Source organism: Glycine max, chromosome 4 (genome assembly GCF_000004515.6).
Source record: "Glycine max cultivar Williams 82 chromosome 4, Glycine_max_v4.0, whole genome shotgun sequence".
Classification (NCBI taxonomy): Eukaryota; Viridiplantae; Streptophyta; class Magnoliopsida; order Fabales; family Fabaceae; genus Glycine; species Glycine max.
This window is the reverse complement of record NC_016091.4, coordinates 39,963,023-39,976,308: the sequence shown is the minus strand read 5'-3', so window position 1 is coordinate 39,976,308 and position 13,286 is coordinate 39,963,023. Positions and strand designations below refer to the sequence as shown.

The window sequence follows — 13,286 nt, the reverse complement described above, 5'->3', positions numbered from 1 at the left end:
TTCTATTATTTTGAAATTTAATTTTATACATATATATTAAAATTAAAATGTATTCTGTTGAGAATAACATTCTCTTATCTAAAACATCATACAGTTAAAGCTCTATAAATTAATAATGTCAGGACTAGAGAAATTTATTAATCTAGAGAGTTATTAATTTATCGATAAATTAATAATTATTAATTTAAAGAGTTTTTAAGTAATTATACTGTACATACCAAACAAAAAGGCAAATTAGTCTATGCCTCTTAGAATTACGTTGCAGCGAACTTTGGGACTCAACGTAAATTAGTAACTACTGTGTTCATATGCATTGGAAATCAATAATGACTTTTGAAGTACAGTAAATGTAAACAAGAGGAACAAATGTGTTCAATGTATTCTTAAGCAAGTTTGACATATATAAATTACATGAATGTGTTAGAGTATTCAAACTATATCTCACAAGATGACATCTCATCTAAAAGGTGTTGCAAAATCAACTATGTCAGATCAAATACCTAAGGAGTTGTGTGAGTACAAGAGAGATAATCCTGCAAGCACACAAAAAGACTTGCAAAGATGGCTTGAGGGAAATTTTGAGTTGAAAGTTAGTCAAGGAACAATATCAAACACACTTAAGCGGTCAGATGACTATCTCTCTGTTGAAATAGAAAAGGGAAGAGCAGAGATCAAAAGACACAAACCAGCAAAATATCCTGACATGGAGAAAGTTGTTTATGAGTGGTTTCTCCAGCATCAAGAACGTGTGAATATCACAGGAGAATTAATTTTGCAGAAGGCAAGAGATACAATGAAACTCGTGTACCCTCATGATGATTCAGATTTTAACTTCTCTATAAGATGACTTGGGAAATTTAAGCACTGACATGACATAAAGTCATTTTGTCGTTTTGGTGAGAGTGGGTTTGTTGATGTACAAGACATGGAGCAGAAATTGGTATCGATTCGGGAGAAAATTGATCAATTCCCTATGAAAGATGTTTTCAATATGGATGAAATTGGGTTGTTTTATAGGCTACAAGCTGATCATTCACTGGCAACAAAACAACTTGAAGGAAGAAAACAAGATAAAGAAAGGCTGATGGTAGTTATTTGTTGCAATGAAGATGGCTCTGAAAAAATCTCTCTATGGATTATTGGGAAATATGAAAAGCCTCGTTGCTTCAAGAATGTCAACATGAATAGCTTGGATTGTCAGTATCGAGCTAACAAAAAAGCATGGATGACTAGTGTGCTTTTTGATGAATATGTTCGTTCATTTGACCAAATGATGCATGGTAGAAGAGTTCTACTTGTGGTGGATAATTGTCCAGCACATCCAAGAAATATTGAAGGGCTAAGAAACGTTGAGTTGTTCTTCTTGCCACCCAACATGACATCAAAGATTCAACCTTGCGATGCTGGGATAATAAGAGCTTTCAAGATGCATTACCATAGAAGGTTTTACCGCAAAATATTGGAAGGTTATGAGGTGGGACAATCTGATCCAGGGAAGATAAATGCCCTTGATGCTATCAATTTGGCAATCTCAGCTTGGACGATAAATGTTCGAAAAGAAACAATAGTGAATTGCTATTGACACTGTAAAATTCGTTCAGCTAGTGACGTTGCAAGAAATTTGGATGAATCCACTTTTGATGAAGAAACTCAAGTCCTCGAGACTATGATCAATTAATGTGGCTATCATAATAAGATGGATATCGACAATCTAATGAACTACTCAGGTGAAAATGAAGCATGTTCGGAGGTTCAGAGTTTAGAAGATATAGTGGGTACTATCATTAAGAACAATGCAGAGGATGACCACAAAGATGATATGGTGTCTTTGGAGCCTGTTACGCGAAAGGAAACACTTATGGCGTCGAACACTCTTCACAACTTTATGATACAATACAAAAATACAACACCTGAACTATTGGATGCAATAAGAAAAGTTAGAGATGAGCTCCAAATAGACTTGAACTTTAAAGAAAAACAGACAACTATTAAATCATAGTTCAATAGAGTGTAATATATTTTTTTTTCAGTTTCTATGAATTATTAATTTATGATTTTCTTGGGACTGAAAATTATAAAGGGATCTCACGAAAAATTATTATCTTATTATTTTATTGAGTTTCTACGACAAATTTATTATTTTAGAGAGTTTATTAATTTACCGAATATTAATTTAAAGAGTTTCTACTGTATATTATATAACATCTTATCACACACAATCTCCGTAACTTTAAATTTTTTATGTAAACCAATAAATCTATTCATCATCACATATAGATCTCTTTCAAAAGAGACAAAAATCAAGATAAGAAAATTTTAAGATAGATGTAAATTAATTTCTTGTTTTCATATGACTATTTGATGCAAGCTAATACTATGTAAATGAAAATATCATTATATATTAATAATTAAGACAATAATTTAATTGTAATAGTCAATAAATTTTATGCAAATGAATTTTCAAAATAGAAACAATATATTTACAAATTTTAAAATTGATTGGGATATTTTTTCTTTTTACTGCTCTAATTTAATTCCGTAAAATCTTTAATTGATTTGAATATTTATAATTGATTGGGATTAATATTTGTTCAAATTAATGAATTTACAAAATAATAAATTTATATATGTGACATGTATTAAAAAATTTATTATTATAAATTTAATTAAAACAAAATTAATATCTAAAAAATATATTAAAATTTTTTATTTTTACTGTTTAGAATGAATTAAATTTACAATAATAAATATATTCATAATAATAAATTTATGTCTGTGACATATATTAAGAAATTTTTTATTTTAAATTTTATTATAAAAAAATTAATATCTAAAAAATATACTGAAACCATTTTATTTTTTACTGTTTTGAATGAATTCAATTTATAAACATATTTTAAATTCAGTTTAAACTATAAAAATAATTTAAATTGTAAAAAAAAAATACAGTTATAAAAGTTTGAATTATAAAAGATCTTAAATGTGTGATTTGAATATTCACCACATTATATGGAACAAAATTAGAATTGATTGAGAATAATTAAAATTGAATATTCATTAGTTGAATTACATTTAATTAACCTATAATATAATGCAAATCCTGCTAAACTACTTATTTTTGCATTAATTGATTATAATATATTTTTCAAATTAATGAATTTTCAATTTTCCAGGATTAAAACAAAACATTTTTACCGCTTAATTATTCAACTTTGTATTTTTTTTTTCAAATTACATTAATTTTCAGATTCTTTTTGCCGAATTAAAAAATTTAAACATTAATTTTGATATTAACTTAACAAAAACATTTTTATTATAAAATTAATTATTTTTAATTCATACATGAAAATATATTAAAATTTTATGTTTTTAAATTTAATTATAAAAAATTAATCTTTAAAAATATACTAAAAACATTTTTTTATTATTTATAAACATATTTTTAATGATGAATAAATGTTTTACAAAATATCAAAATTAATTGATAAACATATTTTTAAATATAGCTTAAATCATAGAAAACAGTTTAATGAAATAATTTTTTTAGTGACTAATAAATATTTTAATCTTGAAAGCAAGTGATATTATTTATCAATCAATTAAATAATTAATGTGTCTCATTTGAAGCGTTGAGAGGTAGGAGATTAACTTGATGTGGCCTAAGTTTAGTAACGGGATGTAAGATTATATATTTAATGTTAATGTTAATTTCTTAACACTCAACTCACTACTACAAAATATATAGTTAACATCGGTTTTTGATAAAATCAATGTTAACAAAAACGCGGTAGTAAAATGGTAAATAACGAGACTTTATTAACATCAGTTTTTTAAAAAACCGATGTTAAGATAAACGTTGTAGCATAATTGTGAATATTGTGTATATGTTAACATCGAGTTTGAAGAAAACCGATCTTAACAAAGTGACTTTAACATCGGTTCTGGAAAAATTGATGTTAACATTAATTAGTTAACATCGGGTTTTCAGAAAACCGATGTTAACCTTAGTTCATTAGCATCGGTTTTCTGAAAACCGATGTTAACGTATGATCAGTTAACATCGGTTTATTGAATAAAATTGATGTTAACGTTAACATGAATTTGTTAACATCGATTCTTTTTATTAAAAACCGATGTTGAACTTACAATTTAAATTATATTAGACACCACCTATTTTGCTCGCACTTTCTTCTTCTCTGTGCGTGTACCCTCTGCATCCTAAGGTTGTTCTCCATCGAAGTTTGTTGTTCTCCATTGCGCTGAAGACCATGACAGCTCTCCTTTTGGTTGTCCATTTGCAAGTTACCTAGGTACGTTTGATTGCCAAGTAGGTTTTTTTGTTTCTGCAACTTAGCTAGGTTTCATTGCCAAGTAGGTGTGTTTGTTTTGGGTTAACCCAAGTAGCTTTCATTGCCAAGTAGGTTTCATCTACAACTTACCTAGCTAGGTTTTTTTCGTGGTTAACCCAAGTAGGCTTTTTGGTTTTTGCTGCCAGTATCGTGGTGACCTAAGGTACGTTTCACTGCCATTGTTGTTGTTGGGTTCGAGGTAAGATTGATGTCTTCATTGTCTAATAGTCAGTGTATTTTTGTCTTAAATAGTCACTGGATTTTTCTGATCTTGCATCCTGCTAGTTTTTTGGTTTCTGCTGGCATTGTTGTGGTGACCTTTGGTTTTTAAATAGACACGAGGACTATTTAAAAAGCCGGACCGTCTTATCGTTCCACCAGCGCCGTCGACCTCCAAGGCTTGAACCACCGTCCTTCCACTCAACTGCGCAGTTGCACTCGTCGGCTCAAGCTACCACCGCAGCACGCCTCAGCTGCCGCTAGTTAACAAGGTATGAGGTCTACCTTAGTTTGTTGCTCTTCTTAGTAAGTTCTTAATCAATGTGGTGGGTTTGATATTGTTTCCTTTGGGACAACCATTTTTGGACCTTAATCGGTTCTTTTCTTAGTGATAGTAACTTAATATATGTGGTGACAGTGCATTGTTAGTTTGTGACCTTTGTAATTTGCTTGATTAAAATGTTTGAAGTTTTGGGTATTGTTTTGTGCTTGATTCTTAGTCTGAGACGAGTGTCTGATAGTAGTGCATTGTGACCTCTCTAATTTGCTTTTTACTTCTTTATTTTGTTTATCCCATAGTTAGTATTCACAATTATTTACCTTCTCCCAATTTGTATGCATTTCTGGTTTCTAAGGTACTAATAGAAACTTCTTTTTTTGTGCATATTCTGAATTGTTATTGACAATCTTTTTTTTTTGTTTCCTTAACTGTATGAGATGTGCACATTCTGATGTTTTAACTCATGGATGTCGTTAGGAAGTTGAACTTGAAGAATAAGCTTATGGAATTATATTAATTTCTGATGGCACTAATTTGCAGGACTGAGAGTAGCATCTCGGAGTGTCCTTTGGTTCCAATAGAACAATTGTTTTCTCTGGTTGGCATTAATAAAATTATTTCCAGTGCTCATTTTTCTGCAATTTCCTGGATTACATATTGTTTTCTATCTTTTTTCTCCTTGGTGTTTATCACTATCCCAATTTCCAATTAGCTTTATTTCATTGTACAACTCAAGTTCATTGTATCTTAAGAAATTGAGATAATTACCCTTATTTGTGAGTGTACTCTATTAACAATCTCTGTATACATATCGTTTAACTGAGTGTGTGTAAGTGTGTATTGACCATTCAAGAATATTCACACGAAATCAATCTTATTTTTATCTTCAACTATATTTTCATGCCTCACTTAGGTTTTTGGCAAATGGTTTTTAAGAGTGGTAGCAGGCAAATATGTAAAGACACTAAAATGCTTTATTTGTTTCCTCAGATGTGTTTTGCTTTTGTTCTCTAATTTTGCAGGCATTCTGTGACATAGAACCTATCTACACATTTGAAGGCACGTATGACATAAACACCTTGGTTACAGGCAGGGAAATTACTGGTATTTTATGTGCTTTAAGCCGGTTGCTAAAAAAAGTAGATTGTGAAAGTGTAAAAATGTGTTCCTTTATGGATTGACTTCATTGGTTTATGTATTTATTTATAATAATGAATTAAATAACAATTCATAAGCATTAAATAATCATACAAATGTGTGAATAAAAAAAGAAGGGAAATGAAAATTAATGATCTTGGGATATTCTTCCAGTCCATATCCACCCTTTGTGTTCTAATAACTTGTACATGGTGAATGTTTGAACTTTGAAACTGCTGCTTTAGCATTAGGCATTGTGTTGAGGAAAGGACCAAAAAGACCCCTAAGGGAGAAACTTACATTGATGCAATGTCAAAGTGAGTGGGACGTTGAAAAGTAATTTTCAAGGTTCCACATCCTATACATCCATCCAAGTTCTTCACTAGAAATTAGAAAACACGTCTTAATATCACAAAAGAAAAATAAATAATCCTTAGGTATCTACTACTTACTTACTATGGTAAATATAGCAACCAATTGAAATCTGGGGTAGCGGCTTGAGTAGAGAGAACCTGGAGTGCTTTCCTCTATCTCAAGAGGTACAAATATATTGATGCTTTTAGCCTCTAGATAAAAGTATGCATTGCATGGCCTTGTTTTGTTCATCATTGTTCAATGGCCACCAAAGAAACTTCAGATAGAGAGAAACAACATTACAGGCAGTGAACATGCTCATTGCCCAATGCACACCACCCATCATGATGATGCTAAAAGGCTAAATGCCTATGTATCCATCCTCCAAGTCACTTCAGGTAGATATTTTATTAAACTGTAGTAGTACCAATGGTACTATAATTGCATAAAATGAGATATTTTAAGTACATGCATAAACAGTCTAGTAGTTTGAAGAAGACTAAAGTATTAAGTACAGTAAGTTCAATTCTGATCATAAGTTAGAGAAAACTAGTTAATTTGGCAACAATGTCGGGCAGGCTCCTAGCTAGGTAACTAGCCATGATTATGACATGTACTTAAAAAGACATGTTTTTTGAACACTTGAATCCAGCTAGGAATGTTACTGCTAGTGACAACAATTGAAAGGTTTAGTTAATCTATGAGACTAATTTGATTGTTTCAATTTTGACACTGTGGAATTCTATGGAATAGTAGAAGTGGGGTAGTGAAAATTAGCATTTTGTCCCAGCTAAGCAGTTTTCTTTTGCTGGTTTCTCAAGTCCTAATTCTATTGGTGGTGACTTTGGACAGTGTGTAGGAACTATATAAATCATGGCTAGTTTTCTGTTTTAATAAGACAAAACCAAAACCAAAAGAATATGAATGATTGAATATAGTTATTGTGCAAACTTTCCCATCCTCCATTTTCTGACTAACCAAAACAATGACAAAGAAGATATATACTTTCCAAACCGAATTATTCAGCCACTCAGTGCAAAAATTGGTTCCTGGTGCTATGTGTTGTGCATATGGCATTACAGAGATGGCAGCAACAACGCCTAAATTGAGCCAGCTAAAATTTGAAACAAGACATGTACAATGAAATCCCATGTTTTTTAGGGAATCAAATATGGGCAACGTTAACCAATCAACGACTCCACTAAACCAATCTCTGAGTACCATGCACAAAAAACTAGCACCTTACACAAATAGAAATTGCAGAAATTAAAAGATAAATCTAGGTATTTGCTTATGCTGAAAACCTCTAGCCCAAACCCATTCCTTCTTTCCTTCAAATCATGGCTACCTGCATTTCCTACTCGCATGTGTGTAACAAACAAATTTCATGAACAAATATTTTTCTTATGCCAAACTAGATAGATCAATTTATCTGCAAAATATTTCACTGACTTTTTTCTTCCGCTGACTTCTTTCTCAACAGTGATTCATATGCTGATAAATTGGTTGTGATTCATATAAGCCAGCTTCTTTTTTGTATCAAGTGAGGATCATTTCTCCAATATCAATGATGTATATATTTTAATTTGTGTATACCTGACAAATGAGAATTGATTTTATCTATAGCTGAGTTTTGTTATATATATATATATATATAGAGAGAGAGAGAGAGAGAGAGAGAGAGAGAACATACTTGTATGCAAGCATGATATCTCACTGTTGCCTAGTAAAATTGATGTTGTCTCAAAAACTTCATGTTTGATCATACGTCATACGAGGTAACTTTTCGTTAAGTTGGAGAATTTACCAAGTTTTATAGCATACTTGTATGGAAGCATGATATCTCACTGTGGAACACGTGTAGTTAATTACCCCAACACTACTGCCACACAAAAACTACAACCATCCTAATTTCATGACCAATATACCTAATTAATGACCAATACACACAGACACACACACAGAGACACACAAGGACACACATACACACACACACACAGACACACACATTGTCTATGGTTTTTTCTTTGATGCATAATGCGGTCCTTATAAGGAAAGATGGAAGTCTGAGAGTTTGGCCACCATGTTGCTATCAAAAAAAAATTTATAAGGTGTTACGTCATGATATAAGATGGTTCACTTGGGACCTGTGTCAAAGTAGTGTGGTCATGTGCTACTTCTGTGCATATCTTTAGCCTCCATTTCCATGTTATGGTTCCTTTTTCTTATCACTAGAGTATAGGTCATCATAAGAGAGATCCATTGGACATGCACCCATATACAATAAGCTTCTAGTCTTTGTGGTCACAAAATCCTAATAGAGTGACCAAATTCGGATGATGAAGTTGGCATAGCAACTCAATTTCATTCTTGAACTGCTTGAGTTTTCGATGATGCTTCCATACATTCGGTTGATTGCAACAGTAGAGTCGGTGACACCATTGTAGCATGCTAATGAGTCATCAACTCTCACATGATACAACTGATTTATCTCATTCAGACTCTGACCTGGCACCTTTTTCAGCTTCATTACATGTCAATAACTAAAGCAAGCATTTCTTTCTCTCCAATCTTCCATGCTGTCCATGTTCTCTCCCATGATTAATTTGTCATTGCCATCAAGAATGCTTACTATCTGTGTAGTGTTTGGTCTTAATTTTGGGTCAGAACGGGTGCATGCAGCTCCTAAGCTTACCAATCTCATTAACTCCTTCAAATTGTACTCTCCATTTAGTCCCATATCTACTAATGCCTCAAGTGGCGTTTTTCTCACCTCAAATTCATGAACCTTCTTTACCAATAGCACCTCAGGTTGCCTAAAATCCATAGCCTTAAGTTCACTTACAATCTCAAGCACCACTACACCAAAACTACCTAGCCTTGGGCACCACAAACACACACACACACACACAAAGAGAGACACACACATACACACACACACACACTCTCTCTCTAGCAATTCTGTTGCTAGTCCTACTTCTGTTGATCCCACAACAGATTCAAATTCCAACTCTAGTTCTCTTCTCAATGCTAATTCTAGTCCTACTATTGAGCCTGTAGCTCCTATCTTTGAAGCTGGATCTACTTCTGTGCAAGCTAATTCTCCTTAGTCATTAGATTAGTCTCCTTCTGAAATTTTCCACAGTACAACATTGAAAAATGTTCCTGTAGTTAATTCTCATCCTATGCAGATCAGATTAAAGTCTGGAATTCATTTACCTAGGCTTAATCCAACTCTGTTACTTGCTCACTATACAACAATGCCTTCTTAAATGGTTTCCTGGAGGAAACCATTTATATGCAGCAACCCTTGGTTTTGAAAACCCCAATACCTCTCTATTTTATAAACTTAATAAGGCTCTATATGGGCTTAAGCAAGCACCAAGATAGTGGTTTGACAGCCTAAAATCTACTCTCTTGCATCTTGGTTTTTCTGGAAGCAAGTGTGACCCATCTCTCTTTGTTTTCAAAGATACCTCTCATATCATTGGTAGTTTTGTGAACTTAGTCCAGCAATTTATTGGCAGTTCTGTCAACTTAGTCCAGCAATTTACTTTCCCTTGAAGGGTCATGGTGCACGCAATTAGCTTCTGGGCAGACATACACCTCCTTCCTCATAATCTCGTTGCTTGATCTCTGCTTCAGCTTCCATGGTAAATTGTGCCCTCTTCTGTGAAGTTAGAGATTGTGGTCTCTTTGAAATCCCTTGTTGTAGATCTCATAAATGAACCTATTAGTTGCCAAGAGAGTCTTTAGAGACCACCTTCTCACTACTAGTGGGAGGGATTTCACTTTTACTACCCACACTAGAATCCCATACTTCTAATGTAGGACTAGTCTCATACCTTATTGGATGCTAACATCCAATCTTGGTTAGCATCTTGCTTTTGCTTGTATTATTATAACTTTATAAGGATAAAGCATGTCTGTTAGGAGCTATTCCTAGCACAATCAGACTTGTCCAAACAAATCAGCCCTCCAAATGCCAATCCCACACCAAGTTGGAGGAGAAGCACATAATAAGACATGGATTTGGGGTTTTGGAAGAGAGGGTTCGACTCAACAAACTCCATTGAATCAACAATGGCCAAACAAGACTGTTGCTTCAAGACCGTCCCTCTCCAATCCAAAAGCCTCAGATAACAATGAATCACAGATAAAATGAATCTGTCATACCTCTAACATATTCACAAAAGAAGACACATACCCAACTACAATAATAAAGCATAAGCACCCCCAAACCCAGAATTCCAAATTAGTTACATAAAGAACTGTTGATGTCGATGTTTGTCTGTAATCAAAATTTACATTTTGTATGTTGTTGTATGTCATGAATGTAATATGCTATACAAACAACTATTGATGTCGATATTTGTCTGTAATCGAAATTTAGATTTTGTATGTTCTTGTACGTCATCAATGTAATTTGCTATATAAACAACTGTTGTTCATGCTGAGTGAACCTTAGATTCCCATTTGAGACTGAATGCAATGATTCTTGCAGACAGTTTGCATTAGTCATTATATTTAGTCTTGAATTGTCCGTTTGGACAGTTTGGGGAGACTAGTATTTTTATGTTAGATTCATTCGTTAAGGTTATTATTATTTTGATTAATTTGATGAAATTTCGGTACAATGCATTTCAAGCTATTCTTTGAGTGCATACTTGATTATCAGGAAATTAATTTCACTGATGTCATGTCGTGTACTTGGAGACCAATGCGAAATGCTGCTAAAATTTAGTCAAAATTTTCAAAATAATGCTAACCCTGACGTATGAAGCTAACATAAAAGACAGTCTTCCTAAATGGGATAGGGCCACACCTATAAATAAAAAAGTGAAATTTTCGTGCATGGAATTGCTTAGATGGATCGAAGTTGGATGAATCAAAGTCGCATGAGCCCAAAATATGAGGATGGCGTCAAGCAATTTTTGCAATTTGCTTCAGAAAGAGGTCGACCAAATGAAGAAGGAAAATATTATTGTCCTTGCATCAACTATTTGAACGAAAGATGAAATACAGGAGCATCTATTGTGTGATGGGATTAAGAAGAATTACACGATGTGGATATGGCATGGTGAAGTGATAGACATGCAGAATGGGTCCCAATCTAAACTGTTTGATGTAGAAATGGGAGATCGCTTGGAGGACATGATCCGTGACCTTGGACAAGAGTCTTTTCAACAAGCACCGCCCCTGTGTATGAAGGATTGCAGAGTGATTCAAAGAAGCCTTTGTTTACAGGGTGCAAGAATTTCTTAACCCTATTGTATGTGGTATTAAGTCTGGTTAATGTGAAGGCCAGGTATGGGTGGAGTGACAAAAGTTTTACCTCACTGCTTGAGGTAGTGCATAATCTGCTTCCAGAGGACAACACGCTGCCTAAAAATTACTATAAGGCAAAAAAGATACTATGTCCGATGGGTATGGAGTATCAGAAGATTCATGCTTGCCCCAATGATTGCATACTATACATGAATGAATTCCAAGAAATGTCCAAATGCCATATCTATGGGACTTCACGGTACAAAGTGAAGGATGAAGAGGAAAACAGTTCTGATGAAAACTCAAAGAAGGGCCCTCCAGCGAAGGTTTTATGGTATCTTCCAATCATTCCAAGGTTTAAGCATCTTTTTGCTAACGGGGATGATGCAAATGGAAGGATTTCTGATGGAATGGTTTGTCATCTGAATGATTGCTCGTAGTGGAAGAAGATTGATGGTTTGTATCAGGATTTCGGGAAAGAGCCAAAAAATCTTAGACTTGGACTAGCCAGTGATGGAATGAATCCATATGGCACCTTAAGCACTCAACACAGTTCATGGCCAATTCTGCTAGTAATTTACAATTTTCCTCCTTGGTTGTGCATGAAGCGAAAATACATGATGTTGTCTATGATGATATCGGGCCCAAGACAGCCAGGAAATGACATTGATGTTTATCTAAGTCCGTTGATTGAAGACCTGAGAAAGTTGTGGGACGAGGAGGTTTTAGTGTTTGATGCGTTTCGCAAGGAGATGTTTGAAATACGTGCAATGCTTTTTTGTACCATTATTGACTTTCCAGCATATGTGAATCTCAGCAGTTACAGTGTTAAGGGTCATCATGCATGCCCCATCTGTGAAGAAAACACAAGCTACATACAACTAAAACATAGAAGAAAAATAGTCTACATTAGGCCTCGCCGTTTTCTAACACCCAATCATCCTTACAGACGACTGAAAAAAGCTTTTAATGGAAGTCAAGAGCACGATATTGTGCTGATACCATTGACTGGTGAACAGGTATACCAGTGGGTTTAACACCTGAATATTGTATTTGGAAAGACTCAAAAGAAGGATAAAAGTAAGACTTGCATATGGAAGAAGAGGTCCATTTTCTTTGATCTTCCGTACTGGTCTGATCTAGACGTTAGACATTGTATTGATGTTATACATGTGGAGAAAAATGTATGTGACAGTGTGATTGGGATGCTCCTTAACATTCAAGGTAAGACGAAGGATGGCTTGAATATTCGTCAAGATCTAGTTGAGATGGGGATATGATCACAGTTGCATCCAAGGTCTGATGGGAAGAAAGTTTACTTGCCCCCAGCTTGTCATACTTTGTCCAAAAAGGAGAAGATAAGTTTTTGTCAGTGTCTTCGTTAGGTGAAGGTTCCACAAAGATACTCTTCAAATATTAAGAGCCTTGTGCAGTTGAAGGAGCTTAAGATTGTACGGTTAAAGTCTCATGATTGTCACATGTTGATGCAACAATTGTTAGCCGTGGCTATACGAGACATCTTGCCAAACAAAGTCAGGATAGCCATAACTCGTTTTGCTTTTTCTTCCATGCCATATGTAGCAAAGTCGTTGAGCCTGTCAAGTTTGATGAGTTAGAAAATGAGGCCGCAATTATACTTCGCCAGTTGGAGATGTATTTTCCCCCTGCTTTCTTTGACA

General features: G+C 34.0%; 1 pseudogene; it reads left to right on the top strand.

Moving 5' to 3' along the window:
* The first annotated feature begins 448 nt into the window (after positions 1–448).
* LOC100809685 (CENP-B homolog protein 2-like) lies at positions 449–2,014 on the top strand (annotated as a pseudogene).
* Positions 2,015–13,286: the final 11,272 nt, after the last annotated feature.